Here is a 20,136-nt window from a genome sequence, read left to right as displayed (position 1 = left end):
TAAATTTTGGGCTGCACCCTGGGGAGGGGGCTAAAGCAGTGGTTAGGGGTCCCAGCCTTAATACCAGTTTGGTTGAAATTTGAGGAGGGTTTTTTCTCCTCAATTAGGGGAATTAGGTTTGGAATGTACATTTGTTTGCTGTCCTGGTTATTTTTGGCACTACTGACTGAATGGGTGATACAGCAATGTTTTCACATAACTATATATATTAGTTATTAGTTATATATATACCTACAATCACAATGCAGAGGTACAAACCAAATAATGTAAAAAATAGCTGCCCGGTTGCAATAAAAATGAAAAATAAGCACTCAGGGGTCTCAGGGGCAAAACATTTAAATATTTATTTAATAATAGGCGTATAGACTCTGCATATGATTAAATTAATTTTTTTTAATGTAAGCACCAAAGACCTATGAGTGCAATTTTGTCTTTGCCTATAACTATATATAATACACAAAGGCCATGAATATCCTGTAAATTATATCCTTATAAACGGTGAGTTCTGATGTCATTTCTGTCACATGACTCACTGAAATTTGTGTATTATAATAAATAAAGTACCCCCAGTTGCAAAATATGAGGATATTAGAAGTTACCTCGGAGTTCCATGACCTGTATAAAAACACTCGGCCTTCGGCCTCGTGTTTTTATATGGTCATGAAACTCCTGGGTAACTTATAATATCCTTATATTTTACAAGAGGGGGTACTTTATTCACTATATATCATGAGCTAAAGTAGGTGGGGAACAGCCTATTGGGTTTATTTAATGTTTACATGATTTAGTAGTATGCAGATCCAAATTACAAAAAGATCCGTTATCCAGAAAACCCCAGATCCCGAGCATTCTGTACTCCATATTAACCACCCAAGAAACTTTGCTACTTGCTTGCTTATGTGCAAGAAAGAGGAACTGCTATCTAATGAAAGACAAACACAGGTCACAGGTTTGACAAGAAATAATTTAATCCAGAAATAATTATGACCCTGTCAGATTCAATAAAGATGATCATATTGGCATTTAACCATGATGACAATGTGTCTATTTATACTTCATTAGTTTTACCTGCTTTGCCAGACTAGTACATCACACAGTATCATGAGGAAGATTTACTAGGCTTCAAATCAAAGACTTTTTGGGGCCCAGATTAGGTTCAGCATCCCAAAGGGACCCTCTATAACACCAGAACCCCAAGCATTTGCTGAGTCTGCTGTCTCTACTTTGCCTCTCTCCCCTACAAGGTATTGCTTACATAGTACATTTCATATTTACAGTTATCAGTGCCACTTTGTATTTATTATAAATTAAATGAGATACGAAAAAATAAGAGGAATAAAAATTGAGGGTATTTGGCAATGGGGAGGAGTTTAAAGGGCTTGCTTTCAGAAGCAGTAGTATCTGTGACCTTTTGGACCATGTCAGATAACACATTTGGTTATACACATTTTGCTGCTGTTTTTATGACGTCCTCCCCTTTTTCAGTTTCTCTTGTTCATTTTATTGAGGAAAGTCTCTCCTCTGTTATTGGGGGGAATATTCATTTTATACAGAGTACCTTGACAGAAGCACATCACTAAGCATTGGATTCCCCAATGGGATTCTGGACTTGCCCTATGCTATTATATAATGAGCAAGCTCAAGCTAATTATGCCAGGTAAACCTGTCACACTCGTTTGCCGCATGTCAGACACTAACATGTCTCTGTGCTTTTGTCTGACTCCTCACATCTTTGTCAATGCGGTCCTGACCTCATTCCATTTCCTTTAATGCTTTCCAGAATGCCATTCAGTTTATGAGCAAGAAATTCATTAACAGGTTTGCACAAAGGGGAGGTGAGAATAATTATAGCATTTTATAGTGCTCTTGCTGGAACTGTAATATCCTGCATGAAAACTTCTACTGCTTTGTGAGGTCATGGTACAGTCCTGTTTGACGCATGGGCAATTTAACAGTTTCACAGCAAAAGCAAACAGCAACATATTGCAGGGCTTTAAGTTAATGAGTATAAATCATGGTGGAGTCTCTCATGGCAATGAAGGTGTTAGGAATATAATGATACTTATAGATATGTGCATTGCTAGACTATGGGGCATATTCTACTGGCTCCGGGCGCAAACCGTCCTTCTGTCAATGAAGCATTCTTGCCGGAAGCTGCCAAAATGGAGATCTGGAACATTTCATATTGGTCCTATATCATTTACACAGTTAGGCTGCCTAAAAGGGGGGATTTTTCAAATTCTTCCAACTGCAAAACTAGGGCAAACAATGAATACAAAACACAACCCTCCACAATCATATTTATCTTAATTTACATGTTTTACACCATTTTTCTACCAAGCCAGAAGCCAGATGCAGAAGCCCTAAAGATACACATTATAAACCTCATTAAAGAGTAAAGTAATCATAACCTATTATCTCTTTAGAGTCTTGTCAACACAAGCAATTTTGCTGCTGCAATGTTCCAAAAAAAAACAGTTATACTTTAGTAGTAGTTATAGTAGTAGTTACAAATGTGGCATCAAAATTTAAAAACTGTACACTGCAGCCATGCATTTTATGTGTTTTTGTGAAAGCATGATACAGAAAAAATAAACGATAAAAGAAAAAAGCTGCACATATATCTAACTTTGTTGACTGCAATATTTCACAAAATAGTAAATGGAAAAAAAAAGTATATACAGTAAACACCTTCAAATTGCATGCAGTGCACTAATAACAGCTAAAAATAGTTTCTGTTTTCTGGTATTCTACAAAAGTTTTAAATGGCAAACTCTATTTAGGTAACAGTAATGAAACCCTGAATAAGTATTCCTGTAGTTATAACAAAATCACTAATGACAGCAAGGCCTAACTCTGAAAGCTCTGAATTCATATTCTGAATTATATTGAATTACTGTGAGCAGTTCACTGCTGATAAATACAGGTAAATATTATGATTCTATCAAAACTACAGTCCAGCTGCAAACTGCAAAAAACGTCCTAGCTGCACTATGCTGTCCAGTGCTGTGACACAAAAAGGGTTAAGGAACGAACAAGCATTTCATTTGCACAGCGGAAATATAATCTCACCTTGCAGAAGTGCAGAAAATGATTTCACAAGATTAACAATTTTATGATAGGCACAGTAGGGTTGGATTCATGAGATAACCTCTTTTAAAAAAGGAACAGTTATTTATCCAGCTAATGCTAGGAAGATTCTGGACAGTGCGTGGAGATGAATTATGCCTATAAAAATGGAATGATGATATTTTAGCAGACACCCTAATGATTGCTAGGGTATCACTGTCATATATTCAGAGTGATAAATGAAAAGAATCTTATTATTTATGTTTTTTTTATGAGCCAAATCACTAAAACTGGTTTTAAATTAAGGAGCCTTTTGCATCTTTAAAGCACACATTTATTTTTAAATACATTATAATTTTATAGGGGGGAGACCTACTGAACATACAACAAACATTCAATATGTCTGTGTGCCAACCATTCATAATATAAAGCACTTAATGCTCTGACATTACACAAAATGCTAGCACTAACTAGAAACCCTGCCCTAGGCATTTCCAGTAACTACTCCAGCTCAAATAACTGTTTGGTAAAATTAAAGCAGTTTTAAAAAAATATATTGAAAAAATATAAAAACCCTTACATACTACAATAGTGACACCCAGCGGTGAGAGAGAAAACTACTAGAAAAGCTATGGAGATATGTGAGGTTTTGTTTTTCACATTCACATCTAACCCTCATGTACTGTATGTACTCATAAGGCAATGGGGTATATTTATCAAAAAGTGAAGTTAAAGATCGCCACGGTCTTCTAGAGTGAAATTCTGCCACTCTCCATTCATTTCTATGGGGTTTTGAAAGGCGTATTTATGAAAGGATGAACTTTCACTTTCACCCATTGATAAAAAATCCCATAGAAATTAATGGAGAGTGGCGGAATCACGAGGACTGTGGTGACCTCTAACTTCACTCTTTGATAAATATACCCCAATGTCACTCACAGAGAAAATAGAGCAAGCTACTTGGATTCTATTTTGCAGCAAATCTTCATATTATATTGCTGTTACTGCTGGAGTTTTCAGGTTGGCCATAGCTACTTGCTGTGGACTAGTGATGTTTCTAAATCTGATTGACTACTGGTTGGCTCTAATCCTGTCAATTTCAAAAGCCTTGACTACTAGACAAGGAAAGTTTGCTTTTAATATGTTTTTTAGTCCATCCATTCTTCTAAACTGATATAAAAACAAGGTCTCATTTACTAACCTAAGAACTAAACTGCAGTTACTAAGCAATCACCAATCAGTTATTTTACCAGCCTACTAAAAGCAAGCAAATGAAAGCACAGCTGTAACTACAGGTAAATGCATTGGTGCATGCAATGTGCATGGTGTACATTATACAAACACTAACTTCAGTTTGTTATTACGTTTCAGCATTTTGAAAATATATTTATGCTGATTTCAATGTGTTTTTGTGTTTTGCACTTAGTACTTGCACTCTAATGAGCCATTAGGGCAATGGCACCCCAGGAGATTAATCACTGGTGGAAAAACCCACGTGTTTCTTTAGTCTCCTAAAATCACTTGAAGTTTCCTCTTGTGGTAACTTCAAGCGATTTTGGGAGACTGAATAGACACATGGGCTTTACCACAAGCAATTCACATTATTGCCTATGGGAAAGCTTTTACAGGAGATTTGTCGCTCGCAGAAGCAGAGATTTATCAATGGCGATAAATCTCCTAGGGTGTCATTGCTCTTAAAACTATAGAGGAAGCAGATCCAACAATCAAGGGGGGCCAGGGGATAGGGGGAGCTGGATCACAGGGTCCGCTTTCTCTATAGCCACGCTAGAGAGATGGAAAATTTGTGATTTTTTTGGTAGGAGGGCCCAGTGCCCTCGTTACTCATCTGCTTAGAGTGCAAAGGGTATGCTTATTTGTTTTAATAGCACAAACATTAAATGTAGTGTGTAAAGTGAAATTTCGGACACCAGTTACCATTTGTTTTACCCACAATGCAGTATATCATGTCTTATGGGAGAATTAAATATACTCTTTTTTGGTATTTAGGCAGTGATATGTGTATGGCATGAGACAAGTCAATACCTTCTGATTTCGGAAGGCTTCACTTTGCATGTAAATGCATGTGAAGGGCTTTTTGGCTCCTTTTAGCCCATCTCACCCTACCCAGGTTCGGTTTTCTATTTCACTACTCTCCAAGTACTACCCCCTCAGAAGCCAGGTTCCAATATCTTGCACTGAGATCTAACAAGATCGAAACAGGCTTTCGGCAAGTTTGGATATATGGCTCTAAACCACTAGGCTGTATCTTTGCTATGAAACCAGTGGTTCTGGATGCATAGTTGGCCAAGGGGACATAAAGGAGTAATTTGCATGTCTCCACCCATGATGCCTTATGGGAGAATTTAAAAAAAACTCTCATTTTTGGTATTTAGGCAGTGCTATGTGTATGGCATGAGATAAGTAAATACCTTCTGATTTCAGAAGGCTTCACTTTGCCTATAATTCCAGAGAAATTGCAACCACAAGGAGATGCATCAGATGCAGTACTTGGATGCCTTAACAAAATATATTATTTGCATTAAAATGTTGTTCCTTTGAGGGACAATTACAAAATAAATCCCACATACACACAACTTACATAAAATGTTAGAAATAAAATGGCAAGGAGAAAATGCTATATTAAGATTTAGAAGTTAAATTTGACTTCTAAAATATTTGCCTTTTTTATGTACTTTTATATTTCAGGTCCTCTTAAAGGAGATTTTATATGTTGCTTTTTATAATGGGATAGTTACAAATACTGAAGCACACAAATTGTCTGCATTTTATTTTGCTATTGCATTGAGCAATGAGAGTGCTGTTTGCAGAGGAATGTACAGTGTTCTAAGGACTGCAATATAGTACTATAAATACACCAATACAAAGGTGGATTTCTACATTCACCTGACAAAACCCTGTAGATGTGTGTGTCAATGTTTGCAAGTGAACAGAAAATGGACTGCACCAGAAATACATTTCTAATAATACAATTAAAGCTTTTGACTCAGAACCACCAATCATAAATTAAAGCATTCTGTGTCTTATTTATATTCCGGCATACATACATTTGCTGCTTGAACTTTTACCTTTTTTATGCCAAACACAGTCTGTCAACTGAGTTTTCAAATAACACACAGTTGTGCCCAACAGTAAACACTAAATTAACAGACCTATGAAAGACCACTTCCTCACTATTTTCTACAACCTCTCCATGCCAAAGCAGATGGCATTTAATATGTGGTATTTAGTGAGAGTAATTGTACGATATGCCAGCCTGCATACACACTGTACCCGCTTCAGTCCAGATGGCTGCAGGTTGTCATATATGAGAAGTTGTCATCTGGCCGGGTGCAGAGATGCCAACATGAGTGCCCCTAGTGAGGGCGGCTGTCGTGCTTGGGAACAATGCATGCAATTATTAATTTCGCGCCTGCCAACGTGCTTTGCTAATCAGACCTACATTTTTGAGTATGACACAGAATATTCAAAATGACAGTTCCTTTGAGGAACACAACTAGTCAAAGACTATTGGTACAGATTTAGAAATTGCCATCTAAAAGTCAAAAACATTTTTTGAGGGATGAATAAACATCTGCCTGCCATTACGTTATTTAGCTTCCCCACAGAAATATTAAATTATATTTTGATCTGAGGCCACTATATGAATCTGAGGAATATCAATATCATAAGTAATTCTATATAGCCTTGCTTTTAAGTATTTAGTAATCAAACCAGACAGTCCTTCTGCCTGACAGTATTGATGCTTGTTACACATTCATGTAGAAAATCTGCTAGAACAGATACTTTGCTGGTTCTTGCAATAAAAACCCTTGAGAGATTTTTGTGACTTGAAAACACAGTCTAAGCGAAACTGCTGTAAATGCAGAAACATCATTAAACTAAATAAAAACGTAAACTGTGATTTGCAGTCTTTCAGGGAATAGGTTCCTTAAAGGGAAACTATACCCCCAAAATGAATACTTAAGCAACAGATAGTTTATATCAAATTGAATGACATATTAAAGAATCTTACCAAACTGGAATATATATTTACATAAATATTGCCCTTTTATATCTCTTGCCTTGAGCCACCATTTCGTGACTCTATCTGTGCTGCCTCAGAGATCACCTGACCAGAAATACTACAACTCTAACTGTAACAGGAAGAAGTGAGGAAGCAAAAGGCTGAACTCTGTCTGTTAATTGGCTCATGTGACCTTACATGTGGTTTGTATGTGAGTACAGTGAATCGTACGATCTCAGGGGGCGGCCCTTATTTTTTAAAATGGCAATTTTCTATTTATGATTACCCAATGACACATACTACTAAAAACGTATATTATTATGATAATGGTTCATTTACATGAAGCAGGGTTTTACAAATGAGCTGTTTTACTCAGTATCTTTTAACAGAGACCTACATTGTTTGGGGGGTATAGTTTTCCTTTAAGGAATAACCCTAATTATACAGACGAACATTCAGTGTGTGTGTGTGTGTGTGTGCAGGCAAACATTTTGGTTGATGATGGCAAGATTAAAACTACAATGTAAATATATAGGGGCAAATTCATTAAGCGCCGAAGCGCCTAACGCTAGCGTCAATTCGCTAGCGTTGGTCATTTTCGTTACTTTGCAAATCCACTAACGAACACTGGCGTACATTCGCTAGTGTTACTTCGCACCCTTACGCCTGGCGAATTTGCGCAACGGACGTAACTACGCAAATTCACTATCGTGCGCATTGTACTGAACGCTACCTTTTACGATAGACTTCCTTTGCCACCTCAGACCAGGCGAAGCACAATAGAGTAGATAGGGATTGCTTCAAAAAAAGTTAACATTTTTTCTAAGTCCCAAAAAACGCTGGCGTTTTTTCTATATTATGGGTGATAGGCTGAAAAAGATCGAAAAATTTTTGGGGCTCCCCTCCTTCCCCCCTACATTTCCTAACTCATGGCAACTTAACTATACAGTGGGCACATGTGTAGGGCAAAATAAAAAATTTATTTGATGTTTTGAAGGTTTCCCAGGCATTTTTAGTGCTGCTACATATTCCTCCATTGAAATTTGAATTTGGCGCCGTATGCAAATTAACCATCGCTAGCGTAACTTCGCTTCGCCAGGCGTAGTTTCGCTAGCGCGCCGCAAATTCACTAAAATCCGAAGTTGCGCTCAGGAGTAGCGTAAGGTTGCGAAGTTGCGCTAGCGTTGATTCGCTAAGCGAAGCGAAGTTACGCTAGCGATGGTTAATTTGCATACTGCGCCAAATTCAAATTTCAATGGAGGAATATGTAGCAGCACTACAAATGCCTGGGAAACCTTCAAAACATCAAATAAAATTTTTATTTTGCCCTACACATGTGCCCACTGTATAGTTAAGTTGCCATGAGTTAGGAAATGTAGGGGGTTAGGAGGGGAGCCCCAAAAAAAATTTCTATCTTTTTCAGCCTATCACCCATAATATAGAAAAAACGCCAGCGTTTTTTGGGACTTAGAAAAAATTTGAACTTTTTTTGAAGCAATCCCTATCTAATCTATTGCGCTTCGCCTGGTCTGAGGTGGCGAAGGAAGTCTAGCGTAAAAGGTAGCATTCAGTGCAATGCGCGCGTTAATGAATTTGCGTAGTTGCGTCCATTGCGCAAATTTGCCAGGCGTAAGGGTGCGAAGTAACACTAGCGAATGTACGCCAGCGGCGTACATTCAGCCATTTGACTTTTGCGAATTTGCGAAGTAACGAAAATGACCAACGCTAGCGAATTGACGCTAGCGTTATGCGCTTCGGCATAATAAGCGCATAATAAGCGCATAACGAAGCGCACTTAATTTGCCCCGAAGTGCGGCGAAGTTACGCCTGGCGCAACTACGAATCTTAGTGAATTTGCCCCATAGAGTAGCATATACAAGTTCTGCAATAGGGACAGTGGTGTGCTCTGTAATTTGCCTCTATTGTTTTTTCTGATCAAATGTCTTGAACAAAACAGTACTCCAAGTAATATAATCATGGCATAAACTATTTATTATCGTTATCTTTTAAACTAGACAGTCTTGTGGAGGATGTAGAGAACAACCACAGGATGCCAGAGATTATGTCCCAGGGTAGGGACGAAACATACATTTAGGCTTTAGGTTCAGGAAAGTCTATTTACCTTTAACTGCAGAGTAGACCCCTCTATCATCCTAAAAAACATCTGCATAGACTGCAATTATAGTGAACAGTTTAAAAAGAAATAATAGGGCAGGAGTGTTATGGAGATTGCCTACACAGTAAATAGGTCTATAAGATCAAAGCTAACGCTGGAGATACAGTACAACCAATAATGTGCAGTATGTGTGTTCCAAAAAAGCCAAAAAATGTTGCAATATGATGCTGTCGGCCTTGCTAAAACATTGCTCGATAATTCCATGATTGCTATACACTCTTTAGGAGGTAGAGGATAAACTGACAAGAGATACAGGTATGGGATCTGTTATCCAGAAACCCATTATCCAGAAAGCTAAGAATTACAGAATGGTTGTCTCCATTATTAAAATGTATCTAGTTTTTCTCCGCAATAGTAAAACAGAACCTTGAATTAAGATATAATTAATCCTTATTCAAAGCAAAACCAGCCTATTGAGTGTATTTAATGTGTACATGATTTTCTAATACACTTAGGGGCAGATTTACTAAGGTTCGAATGGTAAACTCATAATTTTGAGTTTAAAACCACCAGCCTGAATTCGAATTTGAATCCGAGATTTATCATCCCCCTACCCTGGAAACATCTCAATAGGTCACCAACTAAACCTGTCAATGGCAAAGGACTGTTGACCCATTTGAAGATGTTAATAGCATTCCTGACATTCTAGTTTTTTTTGGAGGAAAACTGGATTCAAATTCAATTTGAGTTTTCAGGTCGTTAACATTCGATCGAATTTTAGATGTTCAAGTTTTTTCATAAATAAGATCCCATTACAGATGTGAGTATTCGTGTTTATTAGAGTAAAAAAATTCACATAACTCTAAATTTGACTTTTGATAAATAACCCCCTTGAAGTATGAAGATCCAAATTATGGAAAGATCCGTTATCTGGAAAACCCCAGGTCCTGAGCATTCTGGATAATGGATTCCATACTTGTACACTATATGTTAAATGTGATTTAAAGAGATCTGTAATCATAAATAGTGAAGAATTTTACTACCATGGTAAAAGGTCTAATCAGAAACGTTGCTCTTTTAATTTAGCTTCTTTCCAAAGTTTAAGTAAAAGAAACCTGGCTACAGTTTTCATGGCATTGTTTGAATAAATACAGACACAAAAGTAGTGTAAATTACAGAATGTGACATTGTGTGAGATTATACATGTGTGGATTAATCACTGAACAAACATGGATGCCTTAACAAAATATATTATTTGCATTAAAATGTTGTTGTTTGAGGGACAATTACAAAATAAATTTCACATCCACACAACTTACATAAAATGTTAGAAATAAAATGGCAAGGAGAAAATCTTATATAAAGATTTAGAAGTTAAATTTGACTTCTAAAATATTTGCCTTTTTTTATGTATAAAAACCGTTGACACAGAAAATAAAAACTGCAATAGGGAAGGTTGACACTGTGGATTCAGATTTGCCAGGGTAAGTGGGGGCACAGCACAGATTTACAAAGTTTATTAGTGAAGTGCAGGGTTTTATGATCATCAGAAAACCACTGAAATTGAGATTACAGTAATTTATACATATTATGATAATCCATGGACTGGTCTGATTCCTATTTTTCAGTCAGGATTCTCAGGAAGGTATTATTTTACTCCCTTTGAGGCAAATGATGGACTACTTCAGATTTTTTTTCATTTTTTAAAAATTCATCTAGAAGAATAAATATAATTATATGAATACAGGGTTATCCTTAATTGATCTGTGATTATCACAGCCTTTCTGTAAGTTTGAACTAACATGAAAAATCTGTGCAGTATGAGGTCAGTCTAGCCAAACAGTTCTGGTGCCCACTAGCTGACATTTTGGACTTTAAATCAACTGAAACAATACAGGAAAGGTACAGAGATAAAAACAGTTGTTACTGTATCCTTCTCGCTGACCAAACAATATCAAGGAGACCAATAATTTAATTTACATGATAAGCCTTTAAAATCTAAAGGGAGATATCATATGAACTACTGACAATCACTTCTACAGACAGCATAAATAAACTATTCTTTCTGGAGCAATTGCACTTGCAGTGTCACAAAAGATTTACTAAGATGTGAGTCTGCTGTCATATAAAGTAAGCAGGATGTCTTGGGCAGCAATTCTTTCCTGCTGATAAGTCAGATCTAATATTTTTTTCTTGGAAAGCATTCTATGCTCCGGTATGTATTCAATCTAAATCAATTAATGGAAACAGAGCCGACCTTGGTTCATGTCACAGTTTATCTTGACACATTGTTAATGTCTCCTATGGGGGAAATGAACCAAGAATAAGCGTCAGTTGTCAATGGCATGTTCTATTGACTGTTTTATTACAGTTAATGATCATAGTGACTTGTTTTTGCACCTTGTTGCATGTTTAGAAATTCATATGCATAGATATTTATTTGTTAAAAATCAGTTTTTCTACTATAAATCTGCCATGTAAATAGGCATTTATTTACAGATTTGACCATTAAATCAAATCAAAGTGATATAGCAATATAGACTAATATAATAAATAATTGGGCTCCTCTAATATCACGTTACCCTAAACCTAAACACTTGAATTAGTTATGTTTTCTACCTAAACAAGAATCATATTTAACAATGTGAATCTACTGACACTACCAAATTGAAGCAAAGAAGATGGTCACTTCCCCTACTTTTCTGTGTATACTGTAGGCAAAAAGTTTTTTTTCCATAAGAGACACCAGGTATAACTTTAAACATGTCTTTGACTGGGTTTTGCAGCAAGGTTTTTTAAAAGATAGGATACTTTCCAATGCCATATAACAAATGAAAATAACCAAATGAAAGTTCATTTTTTGCAACCAGAGCAGACTGGACCACTCCAAAATCTAGGAAACCTGCCCTTTAGTAGTTCAGCCTCTATTAGGACACCCCAATGCCCTAAAATTCAAATATTTTACTCATAATCGCTTAGTTTTTCTCTTCATATCTCAATGATACCTAATCTTGTCCCAAACTTCTTGTCTTAGAGCTTGCTCTAAGTCCCACACTCAGATTTGATAATAAGATGTTGCCATTTTACTTTAATGCTATACCAAGTACATACCCTTCAACTGTCCAGTTTTTTACGGGAAAGTCCATTTTTTGACAGCTAAGCCCAAAGTAACACTTTCTTTTTGAAATGTCCTGAGTTTCTCTTTGATCTCCTGCACTGAACAGCCAGAAAAAGAAGTTTCTGAAATTTAATCAAATAAGAGGCTTTTACCAGAGAGCCCAGAACACTCAGCACCTGCATTTGTAACTATTAAGTCAAGCAGGTCTCTTGGGAGAACTGAGAATTTCAGCTTCACCTTCATTAGCAAAACTGTAATAACACATAAAACATGACCCTAAAACCCCCAGAAATGTGTTCAAACTTTCCATAACCTGCCAAAAAAGGAGAGTTTGACAAAATACCATGTTCATTTTACACCTTAAATACCATATTCATTTGTAAAATGAACATTGTATATTGTCCCTCTCTCCTTTTTTTCAAATGTTGGAAAGTATGCAGTTACAGAAACATGAAACTTACATGCCAAGATTGTGAGAAAATTATCTCCTGCAGAGGGCTACTTTACATGGAGAAACATTTGCACCCATATGTAATAAAAGGCATTAAGTTTTCCCAGAAGCAGTAACTTATTGCAACCTAATTTTTGCACTTAAAGGAGAATTCAACCGTTAACTAAAAAAAACCTACCCCTTACCTTTTGTAGACCCCCTTCCTTTTTCCCTCCAGCCTAACAAGCTGTAACTGTTGGCACCCTAAATCTAGAACCGATGCCATGCACCCTGGTCTCGGCTCATGCTTCTGCCTGTAGCAGCCACCTTTGGGGAGGAGCCCTCAGCTACTCAGATGCCGCCAGGTCTTAAAACAAGAGGTGCAAGGCGATTGGTTCTAGACAGGCAGAGGGGAACAACTGTAAGCAAAGTTTTTGGGCAGAAGGTCGTGGTACAAGGCGTTAGGCAATAGAATAGTCAGATCAGGCCGGGTCGGGGCAGGCAGAGAGTAAACGTAGTCAGGCAGGCAAGGGTCAAACCAGGAAGTCAATCAGAAGGGTTAAGCAGAATCGAAGTCGGTAATCAGGCAAGGGTCAGGATTCAGAAGACAGGATAATCAATAGCCAGGCAGGGGTCACAACAGGAATCAAAATACAGATAAATCAGAAGCACAATAGCACAGAAGCACCAGGAACAAGATCCTATAACGGGCAAGGTCTTGAAGCCTAAATGAGCCTTTTATAGTACTTGATACAATGAATGAAACGAGACGCGGGCACGCGCGCTCTAAGGAACCGGCATGGAGGCAGAAGAGGAGTGGAGCGGCAGGCATCCCCGCCCCTCCACTAGACAACCAGGGTGAGTGATATTTGTTATCCAAATAGAAGAGGGGGATGGTGGTCAGCACAGCTTTTCCAAATGGTATGCGTCCAATTCCTTAATAGTTGCTCTGTGCTGCAACTGCTGCAAATGATCCAAGTATAGGAGAAGGAAGAGGAACTCCAGCAGTATTACTGCAAACAACTTTTTATTCCAGGCAGTGGAAAACACAACATGTTTCGGGTTCAATACGCTTTATCAAGGGTATTAACTGCTGGAGTTCCTCTTCCTTCTCCTATACTTGAGTGATATTTGTTACACAAGCTTTAACAATCAAAAAGTAAAAGTCCTTAGAGAATAGAGTGGATGGTGGCCACAGCAATTGTATTCATTTACCATCCACTTACAAATACCAATTACAGTGTACTTGATTTCAGTTGGAGACAAAAAAAATTAAAGGTGTGGCTTGTGTACATGATGAAGATTATCTGTATATGCAGCACACATGGAACTGCCAAGGAACTAACACCTAGATTTTAATATCTCAGGAATGTGAAAAAGGTGTTGTTCTTCACAAGTAGTTCTACCATCTACTGGTACCAACAAGACAGCTCACAATGTACTAACTCCAATATCTCTAACACTCTTTCTAAAACTGATATCTGTGTCTTTAAAGTAAAATACGATTGGCTCAGATTCAACCCTGCCGTGCCTCAATTGAAAACGATCTTCAAACGTGGTAAACAGACAATTTTATGGTTCTCTTCACCTTTAATTAATTCATGTATACTGTCTTTATTAGCATTAAGAACTGTATCTTTGGGTGGCAACAACAAAATGTGTCCCTCTTTGTCCTATTTAACATGATTACACCTGAATTAACAGGGACATGGTTAGGATCATAGTAAAAACATTAGTTGGACCATCCATTTTATTTTTTATAATTCCTAATCATCTACAGAATGTAAACAATAATAGAAAAACACAAAATCATCTATATGTGTGTGTGTGTGTCGGTGTGTATAAACCCCCTGACAGATTGAGCAATAAAACAGTTTCTCTGCAAATGAGGCCAAAAAACAAAAGCTTTTCTTGCTGTGCCCTATTTTATTAGGATGTGCAATGATAAAGAGATCCAGTCTAGAAGCAGTTCTACAGTTTAATCTCTCCCTGCAGGCTAAATGGTCCTATTTTCAGCTCACCAGCTAAAGCAATTCTCGCAGCTGCACGCCGTCCTTCCCTACACATTATTTCATTGGCATGATTTCTCACTTATCTGGCAAATCTGAAGGAAAGCACAAAAAAAAGCAAATTCTTGTTTCAGTTTCACCACTAATATCTACAGGGAATATATAAAATAAGATTGCTAGTGGGATGAAGTGTCCAGTACAATGTAAGTTAACATTTTTAATGCAATAAAACCTACTGCGCATTAAGTGAAGATCATACATTTTTTCTTTACTGTGTATATGCTGCTTATCACTTTAAATATTAGGCATATTTATTTATAAAATATTTGAATTAGGATTCATGTCCACAGTCCCTGTACTTCATTGTATTAACAAAAATCTTAGAAATAAAAGGAAATAGGTAGGGATGGGCGAATTTGACCCGTTTCATTCGCCATAAATTTGCCGCCAGCGAAATGTCGCAGACGCCCATTAAAGTTGCGCTTCTTTTTTCTTAACGCGCAAAGCCATACAAGTCGAAACAAGGCAAAAAAATTCTCCCATCCCTAGAAATAGCAATCAAAATATTTCAACAGTTTTTGCCTAGTGGCTATTGCCAATAATGTCCACTCACAGTTGTGACCAATGAGTCAACTCTATCCAGATCTATATGCAACCCTTTCTTGACCCAAAACAATATTTAAGCTAGAATGGAGGTAGAACACTGATACACTACAACCCCCCCCCCCCCTTGGCTGGCCCTTGCTTTTGTGTGTAGAAGACACCTCTCTCGCTGCAAACAATCAGGATTATGGACACCACAGGTTGTTAACACAGGTTTATTTGAGACAGGTAGTACTCACACAGTACAGCATTGTCATAGAGGTGTATGGGTTGCAGCTATAATCATGCACAGAGCAGAACACACTGAAACCTCTATGAAGCAGATTTCAAGTTCACCTTTTAAGTTTCCTTGAGTGGTCTGATCCCCTCCAATGGAAACCTCTGGGAGAATATACTAGCCCAAACTGTGGGTCCATTACTTTCAAGCACAGTATCACCTAGGGGGGTACCTTCTTTACTGCTGTATTTATGGTTCAGAACACCATCCACACTAATAGACACCTTTGATTTTACAGAATTACATTTTAAATGTATGTTTTTACATCACATCATCTTTCTCTAATGAACAGAACTACTTTTTGTTGTGCCGTATGGGGTGCTGCAATACATACTCTCTAGTTGCCAATGTGTAATTATTTTTATATTATTTATTTAATTGCTTTGTGCAGGGCCACAAGTAGGGGTAGGCAGAAGAGGCACACACCTAGGGCACAAAGGCAAGGTGGTGCCAGGCACATACCTCTTCTGCCTGGATGCCCTTAGTCCATAGACCTTCCTGGAGAGTATTTTGGCATAACTAGTTCACCAGTGAGGCATTCCTCCTGTTGGCAGAGTTGGTCTTTATGATGATCACACAGGGAACACTCAGCACAGCAACTTGGAAAAGGATTTACTTGTGAATCACTCAGGGATAATACAGAGCACATTTAACAGTGTGCAAGATCAAAACCAATATGGTGGATAGAAAAGAAAAACAACAGAGTGCAGAAAAACAACAGCAAAGATCATTGCAATTATACATTAACAATATTCACAGCGCCACCTTGTGACCATTTTAATACTCCAGTGTTTAAGCATGAATGCTGTTGCATGTATTCCAACACCCCTTCTCAACAGTGAAAGGCTTAAACTGATAATCCACTCTTCTTTAACAGTTCCAAGTGTCTCTTTGCATGTAGAGGCTTGGTAAGCATATCTGCAACCATGTCCTCAGTTGGACAATATTTTAAGTCAAGCTGTCTTTGCTCTTGCAAGTCCCTTAGGAAATGATACCTTACATCAATATGTTTGGTTCTTGGGTTGACTCGTTCTGTCTGTGCAAGTGCAATGCACCCTTGGTTGTCTTCAAACATCTGAGTGGGTTCCATCTGCTTTTGATCCAAATCTGCTAACAGTTGTCTTAGCCAAATTAACTCTTGACTTGCTTGTGCTGCTGCAACATACTCTGCTTCGGTTGAAGAAAGTGTCACAGTTGACTGTTTTCTGCTGGTCCAGCTAATGGGTCCACCAGAGAGTAGAAACAAGTGTCCACTAGTAGATTTTCTATCACTTGAGTCTCCAGCCCAGTCAGCATCAACAAATCCAATCAGGTTACATTTGCCCCTTGCAGGCAACTTTAACTTGAAATGTATTGTTCCCTTTAAGTAACGTATGACCCGTTTTACAGCATTCCAGTCCATCTGACTTGGCTTAGACACCTTTCTGCATAAAAATCCCACTGCTGTAGCGATGTCGGGTCTTGCAACTGTAGCAATGTAAAGCAGTTTTCCTATAGCTTTTCTGTATTGACAGTTATTTGGTAGCAAATCAACTTCATTGTTCATTTCCTTTAAGTAATTTGTTTCCATAGGAGAGTTAACTGGTTTTGCATCATTCATCCCAAAAGTTTCAATTACTTCTTGTATTTTGTGACTTTGGTTCAGAAGATAACTGCCATCTTCTTCTCTTTCAATCTGTATGCCAAGGTAATGTTTTATGTCACCTAAGTCTTTGGTCTCAAAGTCCTTATTTAGAGCTTGTAGTAGTTTGATGTGATCCCCTTCTTCCTCAAAGCATACTAACAGATCATCCACGTATATGAGTACAAAGATCCACCTACCAGTCAGTTTCTTAGTATACAAGCAGGGATCTGCTTTGCTCCTTTGAAATTTTTCTTTTGTGAGCACATCAACCTCTGCGATCCATCGACCTCTGCTACCATGTTGGCAGAGTTGGTCTTTATGATGATCACACAGGGAACACTCAGCACAGCAATTTGGAAAAGGATTTACTTGTGAATCACTCAGGGATAATACAGAGCACATTATTAATTTTCATATTCCATGCTCTAGCTGCCTGTTTGAGGCCATAGAGCCCTTTCTGGAGTTTGTATATTAGGCCTTGGCACACCATGTGATATACAGAATGCAGATAAAGCACTCTGATGTCAAAACAGCCTTCTTACACAGCGAGCTAACAGAAGAAATCTACATGGAACAGCCACAGGGATTTGAGAATCCACAAAAGCCAGACCTAGTATGCAAACTCCAGAAAGGGCTCTATGGCCTCAAACAGGCAGCTAGAGCATGGAATATGAAAATTAATAATGTGCTCTGTATTATCCCTGAGTGATTCACAAGTAAATCCTTTTCCAAATTGCTGTGCTGAGTGTTCCCTGTGTGATCATCATAAAGACCAACTCTGCCAACATGGTAGCAGAGGTCGATGGATCGCAACCATCCTCTGGTTGGTTTGCCCTTGTTCTCTCTTATTGAACGCCTTGGTTCATTGTCAGTGCTTGGTTGTGTCTGCTCATCTGTGGTGTCAAATTCAGTGCCAACTTCAACTATTTGTTCTGGAGATGTACATGTTACTTGTTCAGTATCTTTCACCTTTTCTCGTCTTTGTTCTAGTGAAGTCATTACACCATTTCTTAGGTCTTCAATAAATGTTACACTGTTACTGATCACCACCTTGTCAATCTTTGGATCCAGAATTCTGTATCCTTTGGAATTTTCTGCATATCCAACAAGGATACCTTCCACTGCCCGATTTTGCAGTTTGCTGCGTTTCTCTTCTGGAATGTAAGCAAATGCTTTGCACCCAAAAACTCTGATATAACACTGGGTTTTTCACCATGCCACAGTTCATATGGTGTTTTCATGACAGATTTGGAGTACAATCTGTTTTGCAGGTAAGTAGCTGTCATTGCTGCTTCACCCCAGTATTTTTCAGATAGTCCTGAATCAGTCAGCATACATCTGATAATTTCTGTTAGGGTTCTATTTTTCCTTTCAGCTACCCCATTCTGTTCTGGTGTATATGGGACAGTCTTTTGATGCTCTATCCCAAGCTGTTTTAAGAAATTCTCTACTTTGTGTCCAGTGAATTCTCCGCCATTGTCACTTCTGAACACAAGTGGTTTTCTCTGAAATTTGTTACTTGCCTTTGTCACATAATCTTGCAGTTTTTCAAACACTTCTGATTTGTTTTTCATTAGATATGTGACTGTGTATCTTGAATGGTCATCTGTTAAAGTCACTATGTATCTATTACCTCCTGGTGTGGGCACTCGCATAGGACCACATACATCACTATGTATAAGGTCAAGCGTTTTTGAAGCTCTGTTCTGGCTTACCTTTGGAGGAGTTGCTCTTGTAGCTTTAGCTTTGATGCAACAATCACATCTCACGAAAGTTGGACAGGCTGACAATACTAGATCTTTTGTCAGGTTCTGCCTAATCAGTTCTTGTATGCCATCTGGATGTCTGTGACCTAGACGTCTATGCCACATGTGAATGCAGTTGTTGTGCCCCTGTGTGCAGAGTCTTGCTTGCTCCTTTACTGTGTCCAGTCGATATAGATGCTTATCCACTATGGCTGTTGTGATGACCTTTTCTCCATTCTGGATTGTACACTTGTCACCTTGGAATTTTGTGATAAGTCCTTTGGATCCCAGTTTCCTTACAGATAAGAGCCCACCTTCTAGTTTTGGAACATATAGCACATCCTTTATTGGTATAGGCAATCTGTGTCCGTCAGCATTGTGACAAATAAGAATTCCATGCCCAATTCCTTCAGCTGTAGTGCTACTTCCATCTGCAAGGTAAATAGTTTCTTTGTTATTTGGATCAAACTCTGTAAAGAAGTTTCTGTCGCTTGTCATGTGACTTGTTGCTCCTGAATCTATATACCAGTTCTGGTTTGAAAGGGTGTTTGTTACTTTAAAAGTTCCGTGCCACTGATCTCTATCATTGTCATTCACTGTAGTTCTGACTGTTTGTTTAAAACTTCTTGGAAATTTTGCCCTTTGCTCTGCCTTCCATATTGAACAGTCTTTCTTAAAGTGTCCTGGTTTCTTGCATCTGAAGCAAACTTTGCTCTCTTTCTTATGTAGCTTTGTGTCTGTGGCTTTAAGAGCTGCCTCAGTATTACTTTCTGTATTGTCAAATGTTTGCTCCTTTCTGCGCATGTATTCATCTATGAGCCGGGTTTTGACAAATTCTAGTGTTAGTTCAGCTTCAGGCCTTGTTTCCAGGGCATTAATCAGTGCACTGTATGATTCAGGTAAACTGCACAGAAGTATGGCTGATACGTGGCTGTCTTTTATATCCTCTCCAATTGCCTGGAGTTGTGCCACAACCTGCAACATTGCATTTATATGCTCCTGCATGTCTTTTCCTGAACCTAATCTCATCTGGTATAGTTTCCTTAGCAGGAATAGTTTGTTATTCAGGCTGGATCTTTCGTGCAGTTTTTGCAATGCATCCCACATGCCTTTAGCAGTAT

The sequence above is a fragment of the Xenopus laevis genome, chromosome 1L, assembly GCF_017654675.1.
Source record: "Xenopus laevis strain J_2021 chromosome 1L, Xenopus_laevis_v10.1, whole genome shotgun sequence".
NCBI lineage: Eukaryota > Metazoa > Chordata > Amphibia > Anura > Pipidae > Xenopus > Xenopus laevis.
The sequence above is the reverse complement of the archived record's forward strand: the minus strand, read 5'-3'. Positions refer to the sequence as shown.